This window comes from Geospiza fortis, unplaced genomic scaffold, assembly GCF_000277835.1.
Source record: "Geospiza fortis unplaced genomic scaffold, GeoFor_1.0 scaffold112, whole genome shotgun sequence".
In the NCBI taxonomy this organism is placed as follows: domain Eukaryota; kingdom Metazoa; phylum Chordata; class Aves; order Passeriformes; family Thraupidae; genus Geospiza; species Geospiza fortis.
Window position 1 is genome coordinate 15,710,198 of NW_005054298.1, and position 18,213 is coordinate 15,728,410.

General features: G+C 38.3%; 1 long non-coding RNA gene across 1 annotated transcript in view; it reads left to right on the forward strand.

The window, feature by feature from the left end:
- The first annotated feature begins 1,758 nt into the window (after positions 1-1,758).
- LOC115948151 overlaps positions 1,759-18,213 on the forward strand; it is a 127,176-nt gene continuing 110,721 nt past the window's right edge. The window contains exon 1 of the long non-coding RNA XR_004082005.1: positions 1,759-1,804. This is a non-coding gene — a long non-coding RNA (uncharacterized LOC115948151). The remainder of the gene's footprint in view (positions 1,805-18,213) is intronic.

Sequence of the window (18,213 nt, forward strand, 5' to 3'; positions counted from 1 at the left end):
GGGAAAGAAAAAAATTAAATAACACTTTAACTCTCCAAAAACTGGACTGGCAGTTATCTGATAATTTCCTTCTGACAAAGTTTCGCTGGTTTTATAATGTAGCTTTGTGCCACTTGCTCTTATAGTTATCTCAAAGTAGCTCTTATTTTTCTTCTGACATTAGAAACCAGTCTCTACCTTCAAAAAAATAAGGGTTGATATCCCTTATGAATCTTTAATTTGTCTATGAGCTATAAATTCCTTGCTTATTTCAACATCTATCCATTGTTTGATTCTAAAACCCATAGATTATGGATTCCTTTGGAAATTAGCTCTATGTATTTCCTTTAGTTATTGATAAATAATGTAATGTTTGAAATGTGATAGATACCAATTTTCTGCAACATTAACTAACAGCAGTACTGATATTTAATATAAGAAAATTAAACCTTGGTGCTGTATTTTGTTATTTAATGCAAATGGTATTGCTATTTTATTTGAGTACATTTTTCCTAAATTGAATTGTAGCGGTCAAACTTCATAAGCTCCAGAACACACTTACTGAGCTTCACCCTTACCTTCTTGCCCCTGGGACAGAAAGTTAAAGGAAGAATCAAGGTTAAAATACCAAATGTGGAATGTGATCTCAGCTAAGAAATGAGAAGTAAAACACTGGCGATAACTAAGAACTTTCTTTTTATTCACTTTTGGTTATACAGAAGCTAGTAGAATATAAATCCCTGTCTGTGCATACTGACTTGCAGCATTGATGCAGTGCGGATGATGTGTACAAAGCCTCTAAGAGTAACCTCTGGTTTCTTTGAATGTGTCAGTCTTGTTTGTCCACTTTGACACAGCAGTCTGAGAGTTTCATGTATGATGGGCTATGGATAACAGTAATACTCCTAAGGTTAGAAGGGTGTGTTTTCATTTTGTATCAGAGAGTAGACAGAGAAGGGAAAACAATAAAAGAAAAATTTAAAATTTCTCCATTCTATTGCCATATCTCAGTAATGGACAAGTTTTGAAACAAGATGCTTTTAACTCATTGTCAAAGCAAATATTGATGTTATTTATCAGTGGTATTTGCTGAGCTGCTGTATAACTAGGGTCTCTACAACCTGAGACATGAATTGACCTCTTTCTTTCTCCATATTCTTGACCAAACCTCAAAAGAGGTTGCACAGTAAAGTAATCTCAGATGTTTTCCATCTTTGTGTTCTGAAAAGTGAGAAGTGAGTGGCATTAATATAATGGGCTGGGAAGGGTTCTTGAATCAGCAACATGGATTGAAAGTTTTGTCAGATTGATTTGGTTTTTTTTTTTTTTGTTTCTGATGTTTCAAATGAGGTTTCAAGGATGTTGTGGAAGAAAATAATTTTCTATTAGAAAGAAAATTATTATGGGATTTACTTTACTCCCTTTGTAAGAGAGAAAAAAGCCTATTCTTAAGTGGGTGCATCTAACAGCATACATACATGTGCGCTCACAGAAGTTCTAATCAAAGAACAATCATAAGAATGCAAAACTGATCTCTGGGAGCATCCTGTGCTGGTTTGATCTGGCCTCTAATTTTATGGGTATCTGACATCAGCCAGGCCACAGGCAGGATGGTGCCTGTGAAAGCAGCTGCTAAATGGTATTTTGTTTCCTCCCACACAGTCCACTCTGTGTTGGCATTCTGTGTGAACTCAAACCCTGCTCTGATGACTGGGTTATACAATACATTTTAAATTGTAGCTCCAAATCACAGCTGATTCCTCAGTTAAACTTAAATTGGCCCGAGGACCCTCCTGCAGCCCCTGGAACTCTGGTCCTTTCTCTGGTACCATTTTTTTCTTGCCCCAGTAACTTTCAGTTCTTTTGCACATGAGTGACTTATCTGATATATCTCTTCTAATGCCTCCTGCTTTTTGCATTTTTGGTCTTTTCCTCCTCTTCTCCCTGGGCTAGCCCCAGTCTGCATGCTGCACATCAACCTCAATTTTCTTTTTAATGGATTCTTATCCCATTTCTCTGTAGTCTCATCTTCTTTCCCCTTTCTCTTGTCTTTTCTGTATCTGATTAAAGCAATAGCTTTCTGTGATCCATGGAGACACAGGGCATGTGCTCTTAAATTCCTACATCTGGCATGTAGTGTTGCAGGAGGCATCTTCCATGGACAACTTCTACCAAAACTGAAGAAATCTCTACTGAGCAGCAGCAGAATTTATCAAGCCTTTTCTTAGGAAGTTTCAAGTCACTCTTCAAAATCTTGGAGACACCAGAACATTTCTTAGACAAGTACATCAAGTAGGGGGATGGTGAGTTTATTTTTTAAACATGGGCAGAAGGGGTTACCTTGTTTTTTGAGGTAGGGAAGTGATTATGATATTTCTGTAGAGTACTTAGGATGGAAAATTCCAGTTCAGTCTACAGAAAACTTCCAGAGTTATAAGCAACTAAAACATTAAAGACAGGATCTTAAAATAGGAACTGTTAAGCAATCTTACTAATAGCTGATGTTACCAGCCCCACCTATATAAAATATAAGTATTGCTGTTCTAATAGCCTAAATGCACTAAATACCACTAATATAATCTTAGTAATTGCAACCAGAAAGATGTGGCTGCTGTTTTCTTGACTTTATTGATCTGCCAAAATTATAAAGTGGCAGTACCTTATGTAAGCTTTATTTAAAAGCATAAAAGGAGAGTGATGACAGAATAGTTTTATATATTAATGTGGTAAATATAGCTAGAGCTCTATTCAGCATGCCAAGGACAGAACAAGCCCCTGAAAATGCTATTTATTTGCTAGAAATAAAGAAAAGTTTGAGGGTTTGGAGGGTATTTTGTTCTGGTTTTAAATGGTGTCCCTTAAAGAAGAAATCTATATTTTAGGCCCAGAAATGTGAATAAAATAGCTTACTGACTGATCCACAGTGAGTTTTGAACATTCAGCTTAGCCTGTGGTGCAGGAAAAGCAGGCCAAGAAATAATACTTCCTTTTATTTTCTTGAGGGGTACAAGCAAGCACTTAAACATTTTCTAACTTTATTAACTTGCTATCCTTAGTCTTTTTTTTCCCCTAACCTATAGTTAGAACCAAGACTCCAACCACAGTGCTAAAACACTCAGACATAAGGCTAAAAGAGAAACATATTTGTGAGTACTAGGTCAACCAGTTCTGTTGATCTTCTTGTATGGATGAGTTTCTTTGTAATAAAATGAATAACCTTGAGAAAGATGTATTTCCATACTGCCTCTCTGAGTTCATCTTTATATCAAAATTCCCCTCCCCCATTTTGCATTTTTAGCTGCTGCTGTTATACAAACATTGAAAAAAAATTGGGTCACTTTCAGCTGGAGTTCAAAACTTTATGCTGTTTAATTGTTGCTTTTGTTTTGTAGAGGGTGTTGTTCAGATAGATCTTTTTCATAGTAGCTGTATTTTTGCCTTCCTTTGTATTTTGAATAATGTGTATTCTCTAAGATTTGCTATCTAAGTAAGAGTTTAGACTATGTAAAAGAGAATTTGAGTGATGAGGAATTTTGATATAGAGCAAAACATGCATGGAGATATTAGGAAGTCCACTAAAATTGTCAATATGTTAAGCAACACCTTATGCCATCAGTACTTAGGTGTATGTTTATGCTTATTTTCATTCTTCTGCATTCAAAAATGTGGTCTGGGGACTCGTGAGTTATTGGAGAGCTGAACAAAAATAAGTGTGTTGAAGAATGCAGTGCACACCTAATTTAATTGAGTGTGGAGGACAGTGAAGCTCCATTTACACTTGTATCAGTCATTGGCAGTGGTGGTTAAGCTATCAGGCACAGAGCTGAGCTATGTCCTTTTCCATTCACACTTGAAACATGCCAAGAAGTTTTTCAGATATTGCCCATGAGAGTTAGACTCCTAACCCATGCCTAACAAACCTATAATGAGAGTGTTAATGAGTGAAAGCCTTTCTGCTTTTTCCCCCATTCCAGTTATCTGTGTAGCTCCTGTTGATGACAATGAACCTTTCTTAGTGCTCCTGATAGCACAACATTGAGGAAGAATTTTAGTTTCAGAACAAAATCTATATAATTCTTTGCAATTAAATTATGGGATTTTTTGTGTGGAATCAGCTCCTTTCAGTGTCCTAATCAGTTGTCTTATGGATCATCTCCTTAAAATGGTACATGCAGATTCAACAAAAACAGGATTTTCAGGCATTTAAAGAGTCATAGGATTAGAAGAAAGATCCTTTTGTGGATTTATTCCCAGATAAAAGCTAGAAAATAGAAGGTGGGAATAAATGTTTTTTCGTTTTTTCTAAAAGAGAGATTAGCTAGGTGATCCCATTGAAAATAATGTTGTGTGTTCAGTGTTTCCATACAGTCCATTTACAATATGAAAAGAATAAGCAGAAGTCTAATAGGAGAGTCTAACTCTAAAGTATTGGAGAAAAGTCTCATAATTGATGATAAGCTGGGGGAGAGATCAATTTTGGTAAATGCAAAGTAAGACACATGGAAAATAACATTTATGAATGTATATGAATGATGGGCTCTAACCTGACATTGCAGGAAATATTTTAGTGTTAATGTGGCTGCTTCTCAATAAAAATTATGTCATTGTTCACAGCAGAAAAAAAAAATTGAATGCCAAGAATTATTAGAAAAGGGGTTGGTAACAAAATATAGAAGGACCATTATGTAACAGAATAAATCTATGGTGCTCCCACATCTTGATAACTACAAACAATTCTGATATCCTTATCTGAAAAGGCTAAACAGAGCTGAAATGTAAAAAAAAACAAACATTGTTGATAAAAGATGTGGAATGAAACCTGTGTAAGGAAAGGCTAAAAAAGCATTTCACCTTTAAAAAGAGATGATTGAAGGAGGAGAGTGGTTTATAAAACTATGAATGTCCTAGAGAAGATGGGGCACTGGGGATGGAGGAAGGAAATGTTCACTTTTTTTTTTTGACAGAAAGAGAATAAAAGTATCCAGCAACAACTTTAAAACTAATTTCAGTACTAGTCACGGAACACAGAATCAAATTGGAATATCCTTTTACAGGAAGCTGTGATAGCCAAGAGCATTAGTGGGTTGAAAAAGAATTTGGATGAATTCATAAAGGATACACGTATTAGTGGCTGCTAAAATTATGGTTTAGATGTGATTCTTGCATTCAATGTACTGAAGCACTAATTGATTATTTTTACACTCCTTGAGCATCTGCTCATAGCCAGTAGGAGCAATTAAATTCTGAGCTAGATGGACTTTAGGACTGACACAGCTTGATCATGGTCATGAGGCTTATGGTCTTCCTCTGGGGATGGTAAATCTTGAGGGACAGAGCTCTTTGATGAAGACAGTTTGTAAAGACTTTGTGCATCACTTTAATTTCACTGTCCTTTGATAATTGGAAAGATAAAACATTATGCAAATCATTAGCTAATAAATAATTACTGACTATAATGAGAGAGTGAGAAATGAACCTATTTTGATGTTTCTGCTGCAGTTGATCAGTTTTATCAGTTTTTTATTCTAACAAGTGCAGATACACACTGTCCTGCACTTTGAAAATTTCTATAAAGTACTGTGTCTTCATGGGAAGCATTCATTCTTTAAGGTGCAATTGCTGTCTTTATTTCACAGTCAAGAATCCTCAGGAAGCTGTTTCGGAGTAGCACTCCACCAGCTCTGCAGTCTCATTTCTATCTGCAGTGAGGAGAAATAGGTATTTACTTTTCTTGTGTTCATGTGCTGTAATATAAGCTGAGTACTGTCACCCAAAATCACCCACTGTGTGGTAGGTATTTGAAACTGCAACTAGACATTGACCAGGTGCTGGAAAGACTTCAGCAGCTGTAAATTTTGGGAGAAAGAAGCAGAAAAGTTTGCACTAAGGAGTCTCTTGTGCTTTCAAGAAAAATATTTTCAGGCTTTATATTTCTATAATTTAGGGTGTCTGGAACATCTTTAAGCACATATAGAATGGTATTACTGTAAATGTTACTGCCTATGTTGGGCTTTTTGGCCCTCCTAGCAGCATTCTCCAGGTGGGATTAATTTATTTAGTGTATAATCTTCCTCTCTTTGCTCGTACTTTTTATTCAGATGGACAAAGTAATCTGTGCCTGATTAGACACTGAATTTAAACACTTCAGAAAGTCACCAGTGTGAGCATTTCTATAAGAAACTGTTATTCAGGACACATTAGTGGAAACATTTTTTAGGCTTGTAGGAAGAGATGTAAGGAAGGATTTAAACATCTAAGTTACATGGTGCAGCAAACTTTACACAGAATGTGGGGAGAAGCAAAATATACAGTATAGCCCAGGCAGAACTCCCCTCCTAAGCTTGGTTAAGGAGAGAGCATTGCCTGTGACTGAGCTATTGCCACATTGCTGCTGCCAGGTTACATTATCTCAAGCACAGACCACAACAGCTGCCTTGCATCCAGCACAGCAGTTAGCAAGGACAGGGGATTTCAGATAACCTCCTGTCTGTGTGAGGTAATAGTGCATACCTAGAAATGAAGCCTGAAAATCTTCAGCATGGGAGACAGGGAGCTCTTAGTGCTAGCTAGTATAAAGATTTGGGCATCCTGGGAATCCTGCACTGCTCTCCAGCAAAGGGTTACCTTGCCCAGGGTCACTGTGAAGGATCCTACAAGCATAAAATTTATCTACATTTCTGGAAAGAGCCCCCTGCAACTTCTCACCCAGGACACAGGGTGGAGGTAGGGGCAGCAGCATCTTCTGTCAGTTATTAAAGACCCCAAATTGGGATGAACAACCCTAGTCCATGCAGGAGTGTGTGGCCAAACTGAGGCTCGTGAGCAGTGCTTATGGTGCCAAAAGCTAAGTCAAGCTTGTTTGGATGCTTAACCAAGTCTGAAAGGCTTAACTGGAAGGCATAAAGGCAGCAAATCTGATGCCTCTGAATGTCACATACTGAGGCCATGGGAACCGACCTTGGGTTTGCAGATAAATATGCTGTATGCAGCAGTTCATAAGGTATGGGCTGAAGTTTTCATGCATTCAGGAAATTCATTGCTGGATCTTTCTAAAACACTTTTCAGATGAGGAAGTGCCAATAACCTCAAGCATAACATTAGAAGATTTTAATTTCTAGGCATGTAGAAAATGAATTCTTTATCTAGAAAGCTTAAAATGTGGTTAATTTAGTAGAAGAGAACCCCTTGGATATCCATAATAAATGCATTAACCCCCTTAATGAAGATCTCTGTCTAAACTACTAAATGTAGCAACACTTCCATCTGAGAAGTACAGGACTCTGGCTCATATTGAAAAAATACTCCTCATATTTACACCACCCTTTTAATTGCAAGGTCTTAATGCGCTTTTACAAACTGCACCTATGCTCTAGGAGACTACAGAAAACACCAGAAAATAATGCAACAACTGCTTTGTACAATCCCTATGGACTGGAGATTGCTTCATTTTAGTTCAGATTTCTACAGCTGTTTGTCTATGACTTGGCTGTGGAAAGCATAGTGCCTCACAGTTAGCATTAGCCACTGCTGTTGCGTCTGCTGAACTTGCAATTCAAGAGCTCAGGACAAGATCCAGAGACATTCAGGTCTGTATAACTTGAAGATTGGGCAAGATTTAAGCTCCTAAACTACGAGGAGATCTGTAATTGAGCCCCGAGCATGGCCTTCCACTGACACAAGAGGTTGCATGTACATTCCTACTCAGGAAGGACAGTGACAGCATCTAGGCCCTTTTGCAAATAGGGATGAAACAGATACTTCTAAGTTCTAGAAGCACCTACCAAATCCCCTATTTATACCTCTGCCTATTGGTGGCCCTAGCAATAAGCATGGGGGAATGGAAAGGAATTTGCTTCTACCTTTGTCATAGCTCAGCGCCATTCAGATAATGAGCTGAGAAAAAAGAAAGCCTGCTTTAATTTGCCCTGAACTCTGGGCAATAAAAATGGAGGAATTTGCAAAAATTGAAAAACAGTCAAAGTGCAGCAAGGAAGAGACAGAGAAAATAAGATAAAGTGAACAGACACATGGCCTTCTACCCTATTGCTAAAGTATTTCACAGGCAGAAAACACCCTCTTCCAAAGTCATCTTCTGGTTTTTAGCTGATGATTTACTGCAAAATACATGTACAATTTAATATTTCCCAAGGATTCTGATTGTTCCTTGAATCAGATATGAGTACATATCTATGCAGGGTGCAGCCAATCTCAATGGCAGAAGAAAGATAACAGGATACTGCTGCCTTGGAACCAAAATCTCTAGGATTCATTGCAATGGAAACTGAACCAAAAGAAAATACGTGTAATTTATGTATTTCAAAGTTAGTTCTTGGAAGACCTCTGAAGAAAGAGGAAAAGTAAATTGTGCTCTGTAAATCACAAGAGATCTCTAGACTTCTGCAAAAGTTGGTAGCAAAATTTTTTGGTGTCTTTAACAATACTGGGTGCACATTTTGAAGTGTTAAAGAGTTTGGAATAAACTGCAGAAAATGGCCATGCATTAACTGAATTTACAGCCTATGCTCTGTGACTTCAGATGTGTTTAGAAAGGATTTAGCGCAGACAGAGAAATACAGCCCTACTCCAACTCCACGCAGACTGGAAAGGTATCCATTGTTCATTTGCACTGTAACCATTGATTTGCACCAAGTAGTCTGCTAGAATCTCTCCAAATCAGTAAGGTAGTTTCCAAGCTGAACTGTTGCAGCTCTATTTTGAGGGGCCAAATTACCATGGAAATGTCTCTTGTGACATATCTCATGTAGTTGTGTGGTTTTGTTTGTTTTGTCCTTGGAAGATGTGTGCCAGTAATTTTGAACACGAAAATGATGTACTTCTGTCCCTGTTTACATGGAAATGCACTCTGCTCTAATGACTTCCTGGGTCAGATTGCCAAGGCTTTCCATTTGACACAGGGTTGACATATCTTTGTTTTTTCCATCAGTGCAACAAATTCTTAGTGCTGAAGAACACTTTTTCTAATGATCCTTGGGCTCTCCTACACCAACACACAGTCACTATCACTGTGATTTGAATAATATTGGAAAATAGCTTTGAGTGTCTAAGATTGACTTGCAGCTGGTAAAAGGAAATGTAATTACAACTCTTGCTCTACTTAGTCTGTGTCTCCAAACAATTAACTTCTTTAGAATGTTTGATTGTCGATTCCTTGATGCTCCAGCATTTGTTGGCTCATCTGTTGGTTGATTTGAGGACTACTGTTCCCACTTGCAGGTCTATTATTTATATATATATTGATAAATCAAAACAAAATTAATTGCACTCTTTATAAGACCAAGGGGGAGACATTTGTATTCATTCTTAGGTGGTAGAACTGTGCATTCAGGAAAAAAATCAACTTGCCGTGAAATCAAAACCATCATCAGTAAGGGCATAATAAGCATGTAAAAGTGAAAATAACCAACTGGTAATTTGCTTCAGTGAATCTGTAGAAATAGGGTGGAAGAAGATCTAACTTTAGAGATGAGAATAGGGAAGTCTTGAATTAGTTTTCTCTCCTCAAGGCAATGTACAGACCTTGAACTGCTGCCTGCAGTAAGTTAAGGCTTCCATCAATAAACAGACCGGCCTGCTGTCTTTTGCGATGAAATTCTGCCTTTAGTATCTTTCTACTCCTATCAGGTTTGTGTAAAGAATAAATAATTTTCTGTGAAAAGTATGACTGATTCTGACCTAAAGTATGACATTTCTGACTCCTGTTTTGCACACAGCATATAGCATAAATTGTGTGCAGTATATACTGGTGATTATTATAAATTACTGCAGCTAAGAACTGCAGATCCCATTACAAATGAAGTTTTGGAAAGAGTCGGCTATCATGCAATGTGTTTTACATTTATAGCATGGCTGCTCTGTTCAATAAAATACAGATTATTAATTGTAAATTAATAATGGGATTATACATTCAGTTAAAGGGGTTTTTTTTCTAATTATCTGCAACTTGTCATCCAAAAAGTCTATGAAGCTCATCTGAGCGTGACAACAACATTTCTGCTGCTCAGCACAGAAAAAAAGCTGGCCCTCCCCCTTCATTTTAATGTGTTATGACTTAAGTGTTCCTGTCTCTTTCCCACTGACTGAAGGACAAAAAAAAATTCTTGAGATTTTTAGACCTGGTTTTACCTCTGATATGAAAATAGCTCTTGAAGATACTGTACCTGAAAATAGGCTGAAATAGACTGTCCCTATTGTTTAGTTCAACTCCTCAACCAAGGCGAAGGGAAATGAGATCCGCATTATGTTCCCAGTTCTTCTGCTGGCTCTATTTCTGTCTGACTCTTATTCTGTCTCTATGCATCTACAAAATGGCACCCTACAAGCTGAAAGAAACAGAGCAATTTTAATTATGGTTTTGAGAAACACTAATATTCAGTACTTCTGCTTAGTTCATCATGTCAAGTGACCATCTCCAGGGATAAAACTGAAAAAAAAGGGGAGGAGTAGAGATGGTAAAAGGATGGTGGTTGTCTTATCTCCAGGGACATATTTAGGAGGTCTCAAAGAATACCAGTGGGTGAAGATAAACAGCTGATAAAAATCATTTGTTAAAATAAACTTGCAGATGCAGCAGAAATACCAAAGAGAGGATGAGAAGGGAAAGCTGAGTGTCAGGAATAATTTTTGTCACTGCATGTCATGGTCTTAGATGTTAGACATGGGCCAATAGCTAACCTCCTGGTTGGTAGTGGGAGAACCCAACTATTTTCCCAAGCTTTTTCTTAGGAAAAAGACTATGTGATAGTTACTGGGTTCAAAAGGTGGGATTCTTTTTTGAGAAGGGTTAGGGTCAGGGTTCTGGGAAGGTTTTTTATTTTGACCATTGGTTTAGCTGGAATTTTTTGTGTAATTTTAAATTATCTGTATATTTTCCCTAGACCTTTGGAGAGGCACATTTTAAAATCTAAAGAAATAAATAGAAGAAGTAGAATATATGTTAAATTCTTCAACTGAAGACTTTTTTAGAGAAACCACTTAACATATTTTGGTCTGGAAACAGTGATTAAAGGTTAAACTCTGTTGTAATATTACTTTTGTGTTTGGTTGGGTATTTTTAAGATACTAATTCTCTTGGTGTCTATTATGGGTGTCTTGTGCCTACACAGCTTGTGACTGAAATTTTTGGTTGATAGTTGCTTTCTTATAGGCATTCCTATTGATATGCCACTCCTGGCTATTTGCCAAGAGCTATTTGTCCACTTTGAAACACGCCATTTTGTTCCCATTGATCCACTCCTTTGTGTTTCTGTGTGTCCCCTGTGTCACCTCTGTGATGTGGGTGCATCCATCAGTTTTGTGTCATGTGGAACTCATGACGTTGCTTCCTCATAGATAAGATTTTCCATGCTGGACTCCTGAATATGACATCTAGGTATTCACATACCAAAGCTGTGTTCACAGCATTGGGACTCAATTAGAACAAAGTAAACCTGTCTTGATGACAGTTACAAATGATGAATTTGTATAAATTTGTGCCTTTGATGTATTTTTTCCAGAACTTCTCAAAGTCTTTCAAGGTGCTCTTAGCAGTACTTTTATCGCAGTTAAACACACATTTTTCTCTGATATGAGTTCTGCCCAACTAACTTGTAGCTGTGTTTTTGCAATGCTTCAGAAGTGTTGCTGCAAATGTAGGCAGACATCCTGCTGAGAGTCACAAAACAACCAGAACTCTGAGTAAGAGCATCCTTAGTTGTGTGTCTAAGGTGCCTTTGCTTCAGATATGACATTGTGAGCCTGTCTCTGGGAAAGGCATTTGGGTGAACAGTTTTAAGGATTGCACGTGAGGACTGGGAGACAGATCTGAATTGTTTGCGGCTGAGATCGGGCGTTTAAGTGCTCCTCATTGCTGTGCAGGCTGCATGCAGCTATCTTTAAACCTATAACTGGTGAAGGAGAGATGCAAACCCTGCATAATCTTTTCCTGAATAAGCTGGTTCAGGAAGCTTTTTGTGGGCTATTGTGGGTTTTGTTTTGTGCATGTGTTTGGTGTCTTTTTTTCAAAAAAAGACTAATCCATCTCATTAAGAGATTTCAAGGGCAAATAACTCTCTGTGCTTTCCTTCTATTTCTCTCTTCACTTTTGACAAGCCAGAACAATGTTTGTCTCCTCAGTGCTCTGTTTTTTCTCTTCTCTAAAAATTATCCTGTTTTCTAGAGAATCAGCAAGGACAAGCACAGCAATATTTGAGAGAGGTAAAAGGTAGTATATCATCAGTCAACTAAGCAAAATCCACAAAAAAATCACAAATGTGCCTATTATAAAACTTTGCTGAGAAAAAGGTCAAATTTTTAAAACATGGGGCTGGGATTTTTTTAAAATTTTGTTATTTTGTTGTTGTTGGTTGGGGGGTTTTTTGTTTGTTTTTGGGTTCTTTTTACACCTGTAACTTACTGGCACAGCTGATGTCATTTAGGCTCTGATTCAGCAAAGCACTTAACCATGCTACTTAGTCCCGTTGACTTTAATGGGAAGTAATTACATGTTCCAACAATGCACATACAGAAGTGCTTGGCTGAATCAAGGTTTTAGACGACATAATGAGAACCTGATTGGGAAGGAGGAGAAAACTGAATAAATGCTGTGCTCAAAATCAAGCCCATGCTCTCCAAAAATATACAGTAGGAACCCATTTGTGGCAGTGCTTTCCCTATGTTGTGGCACACATTGATCTCATTGCTATACAAAAATAAAAAAGTATTCTGATCACTGTATCCATGTTATTGCCCATGAAGTCCACATTTGGATTGTCAGACTGTAGTTGTGCATAGTGATTCAACTCCAAATGATACTGGTTCTTTCTTCCTTTAGCATTTTTCCTCTTTTCAGTGTTCCATCTCTTTGCTTTATTTTTCATTTTCAAATGAGGACAATATTCCTATCTTGTACATGAATGTACTGCCATTTTGATTATGTTTGTCAGTGCTGCTGTTGATGTGAGCTGTATTAAAATAGCAATTTGAAGTAGCACTGGCACCAGACAGTCACTGCTCATTATCATCATCTCCAGAAAAATTGTACAACTGATCTACTACCTGCTTTATAGTCCTCAAATAGTAGTGTGGTACAGACTGTCCACACAGTGCCACTGTGGCTTCCAGTCACTCCTGTTACATTACACTGAGTCTGATTTCATGTTCTTGAGAAGGCTTTATTACTGAGCATGGAGCCAATCCTCCTCACTTTGAATCCCTGCTGACATTAATGGTCCTTCTCACATAACAGATTTGGCTCAGGGGATGTAAGGATATTTTCTCTAAATTCTTATGCAAAGATGCTGCTTGAGATATTGTAGTAGAATTTGCACAGGTGATTTTTTGGTGGGGCAAGAGCCCCAGTGTTTGGGTTTGTGGTTTTTTGTTTTAATTGGGGGCAACCAAATGTGTTGCTAATAAATCACAAGGGAAAACTATTTCTTTGGTGTGTGTCTGTCTGTGTAGATGGTGCAGCATAGTGTGAGCTAGTAGCCAGGTTGACTCTTCTACTGTGAATTTAAACAGGTTATTTGGGCCAATGGACTTATTATAGTCTTGAAATATCACCAAAGTTCAGTGGAAGAATTCAGTCCAATAACCATATAGCCATTTACTAGGGTGGACCTGAGTAGCTGGATAAGTAGGGCTACTGCATGTATTTATGTAGGTTTGGAATTATAAAATATTGTTGAGGGAGTCATTCCTAATCAGTGATGTTGTCTGTTAGACCACCCTGTTGAGATAGACACAGCCTTCCTACAAACCTAAAGAGAAAACCAGCTCACATGCTGCTCCTGTCCTTTAGCACAGAAATAATTTGTGTCACCCAGTGAGGGCGGATGTGCCCGTCAAGGCTGGCCCTGGCGTCCCTCGTGGGGAGCTGTCTGGGGGCCACTCTCAGTGGCCCTGCTGCTGGTGGGAGGTGCCAGGGGCAGCAGGAGGTGCTGGAAGCTGTCACACACCCCTGGTCCCTGCCAGGTGCCTGAGCTCAGAGGGAGCTTGGCCCAGTAAAGAGCTCTGGGTGTGGCACCTCCAGCGTGGCTGACTGCTCACAGAGCAAGGCCAAGTCTGGACTGTTCTTTGCTTTTCCTGTTAATCTATAATTCTGTTAACATCCTGCATGTATTTTGTAGTCCCCTGCAATATCTTTTGAAGTCTTCCAGTATTTACTTTTTTTTTCTTTTTTTTTCATTTTATGGGGGTGTGACAGCCACCAGCAATCCTTTTCTGTTAGTGCAGCAAGGACGTCTTCATCTCACTGTGACCAGGATGGGTGTAGTGCTGCAGTATTTTTCAACAGTGGAAAAGTCCTTGCTTGGTTTTTCAGGGTATACCATGCTCACCTGGGGAGTGCTGGAGGCACTGGAGGGGAGTTCGATTTTCTTTGAGGAAAATTATAAGGGAGAAAATGTGGGATTCATTGATTTAATTGGTGGAATGGGAAAAAAATCCCCAACTCTGCTTTTGTTTTTAGAAGGATGATTGATTTTCAAGGATAAAACACCTTGGGAGAAAGAAATAACTAACTTCAAAGGTATTTTAGGGAATCTGGGGCTTGGCTGCCTTCTTTACAAGCCTCCAGGATTAAGTTATGTCCTGCTTTCTCAGCTGGGCTGGGATTTGTGGGAAGCTGTGGGCAACTTCATGAAACTGGGGGTATTTTTCAGCAGAGATTTAAGACAGAGAAATAAATCTCAGTGACATTGAAAGAATGACTCCATCAGCGTATTCAGACAATCACGCAGGGCCATCTGTGCTGGGCTTTACATCCTTAGGCAATGCCAGCGTGATGGGGGAGCACGGGGATTGGGCACAGGGCGGCTGCCCTTGTGTAGTTACGGTCTCTTTATGCTCCCTTCAACCTAAACTTACCAGGTTCTTGTATCACTTCCAACAAGACAGTGAACAAACAACATTGCATTTTACTTCATCCCACCAGAAAACATTTTGTTTAATGAAGGGTGCTGTGCTCAGCTTCTGCATGATGCTCAGGATAGTGCAGACACTGCTGCTTTGCTAAATGGGCACTGGCTTGCATTTCTTCCTTTCTTCCCGGGTGCTTATGGCTCTGCAGGGGTAAACAGTGCTGGGGGCTTGCTATAGATGTAAGCTTCTTGAAACAAGGATGGTGGCTCTTGATCATATTTTCAAAGCTGTTAAACACATTATACCTTAGCTATTAAGTGACATGAAAATAAAGCAGTGACGTGTTAGCAAGTGTGTGTGAAGCGTCAGTATTGTGATTACAATACTGTTCTTTGGGTTTTTTATAATTGGTGCAAAGCCCGAGTCTTTATCTTGGTGGGTGTTTGCTGTGGTGTATGAGAGTTTGGGGCTTTCCCTTTCTGTCAGATACTGTTGCCTTGCTGCTGCAATAGATCAGAATGAGAGGACAGGCAGCTGGTGCCCTTCCCTGACTGCTCTGGCTGACATTCCTGAAAGTTGAATTAGGGACAGTGTTATTTACTCTATCTTTTGCTGCACTGAGAGAATAAATTCCAGAGTCTCTACCATGTGTGTTGTCTTCACACACTGGAAAAAGAGGCTGTGTCCCTCAGAGACAGATTCTTTACCATTGATGGGAAATTAATGATAGCAAGTAAATTATTGCTTGTTAGGATTAACTAAAGTGATCAAAGCCTGAATGTTGTTTGGTCCCATATTTCTAGTCTGTTGTGAGCCTCTGGATAAGCGAATAATTTCTTTTTACTTCAAGAGATCATTTTACAAGGGGAAAATGGTATCATGCTCCACTACAAAGTGATCTGTTACCTATTGATAAAAACTACTATTTCAGAATCTGTTTGTTTTTGCTTACAGTTCTGTATTTGTAGAATCAATTAACCTCTGTGATTTGAAGAGAAAGTAAAAAACAAGCTCATTCTTTGTACACCATTATTTCCCCAGCAATTTAGAAAAAAAAAAATCTTTTAATGTCAAATAGTAAAATCTCCCCTTGCTGTGTTTTTAGCCCTGACATGCAAACTTCCCACTTAGTTAAATGAAGTTTTTTGTAACTGCTGAGCATGACAAGGTCTGATGTTTTTTAAAATGTTCATATGAGAGCTGAGGCTGCTGCAGTGCCCATCAGCAGGAGCAGAATCACATCTACTAACAAGGCAAAAATAAACTTCAGTTTAATGAGTTGCAAAAGGCCTGGTCTCTTCGCCCTCTGAAGTAGTCTATTTTAGAATGGCTGTTGGCATTGTCAGGAGGGTACAGCACAGGAGACTTATATGGTTAAATTTTATAGTAGTCTAATAATGAAAAAAGCATGTGTAAGGCCTCTTGGCAAACAGTCCATAGTCATGGCAGTATTCCTACAAATAAAGCTGCAAAAGTGGAGAGAGAGATATAATTAATGGGGATCTGCTTTATTTGCCAGGAGAGATTATTCTTATGTGGGGAGCAAAGGGTATGTGCCTGAGAAAAATGTAGAGAAAGTAGACTTGTTTTGTGGTGCCCTAAAATGCAGTTTAATGAAAATGAGAAAATAATGGGAGGAAAGTCACTTGTGTAGTCTCTGGCCAGCTGCCCAAATATGAGTGGAGATGCACTGGCCCTGGGCTGTGCTTCCAGCACAACTCACAGAAAGCTTGTTGTTCTTGCACACATTTGCTCTATTTTCAGACACATGGTATTTGAAAGCACGTTTTCTCTTTTGCTCTTTGCTCCTTTCTTGCTCTCAGCTGGTGGTGAATTTCCACCTCAGAATGTTACTTCTTGAAATGTTTTCTCTTTGCAGAGCTGTATCTGTTGTTTTCCATTCTCCCTGGGGGGACAGTAGGAGTCTGATGAAGCTTGAAGGTACCTGGAGTTATCTCTGATTTCCTGCTCCTCAGGCGAACCTTGGCAGGGCTTGCCTGAGCTGCAGAGATCCAGTTCTCAGCTGTGTCTCAAGCAACCAAATAATGCCAAGCCTCATTTTACTTATCCATTGCTTGAAAATATTTAATTTCTTGATCTGGTGTATTAAACTCAGGTTGTCTGTGTGACCACCCCTTCCATTTTTTCCCTTTTTCATTTGTCCCTCCTGGACATTTGCACTAAGGGGAAGGGATGGTATAAATAGATATTGTACATCAGCTCTCTGACCCCTCTTCCTCCCATACTATGTAGAGTCATTATCCAAAAGTTTGCTCAGTGAGTGTTTTTACTTTTCACTGGACATTGCTTTCTGGAAAGCTATTTCTGGTGATTCCTAGCTTTTCCTCTTTCAGAATTTGATCTGCCCTTGTCTTTCCCAAAGAATATGACTGCTGTCTGGAATCTAATTTATGTTATTATTAAGCACATTTCAGAGCATTAATGTTGGAAATAGTGCAAATCTGTTTGACTTTCCCTGCTCCACAGTTAACTGTACTTTAATATCAAGGTTTTTAAGAGATATATTACTGAGACTTCAAATTCACTTTATATCCCCTTTGCATGTATTGTTCAAGGCAAAACTTATTCATCTTTTGCTTTAGCAATAGAGAAATACCGCCTAATGTTATTATCTGAATAATGGTACTGCATTAATGGCTATTGGTTCAAGGAGAAATAGCTGTAAAAATATTATGAAGTACCATTAATAAATGTAATAAAATGTAAATAGCTGTAAAAATATTATGAAGTACCATTGATAAATGTAATAAGTAACATTTTGCCTGGCATTTCACTTGCTGGGCTTCTACTCAAATTTTTTATTTTTTAAAAAATAAAAATGTTCATAAAGAAAATATGCAAAATTTTGATGCAAATAATAATAATTAAAAAAGAAATAAAGCTGATGAAAGCTATAGGAAAGAATTATGTAAAAAATATCATTTTAGGTATTTTTTGTTTGTGTGGGGTGAACTGTGTTGTTGCTAAATAAATGAGCTCTTCAAATGGCATAGCCACAGAAGACACATCTATGATAGCTCATACTTCTTGCTCTAGCCCCACATGAAACTTGTATTACAGGTAAAGTGTTAAATATGAGCTAAAATAGTGTTAAAATATACATATATAACTATTTTGTACTATAAAATCTGGGATATGGAAGACCTGTTCAGTCACTTCAGCAACCCAACTACCATCACAGGATTGTTTCCTTGAGATTGGTCTCAGAAAGTTATCTGGCCCTGTTTCCTGGGGGACGTGGTCTCACTCCCAACTACTGAGGCAGCATAATTCTACTTAATGTGGATGAATGTAGTAAAAATCTGATTTTATTGAGTATATGCTTGCATATGTAGGGATTTTCTAATTTACTTT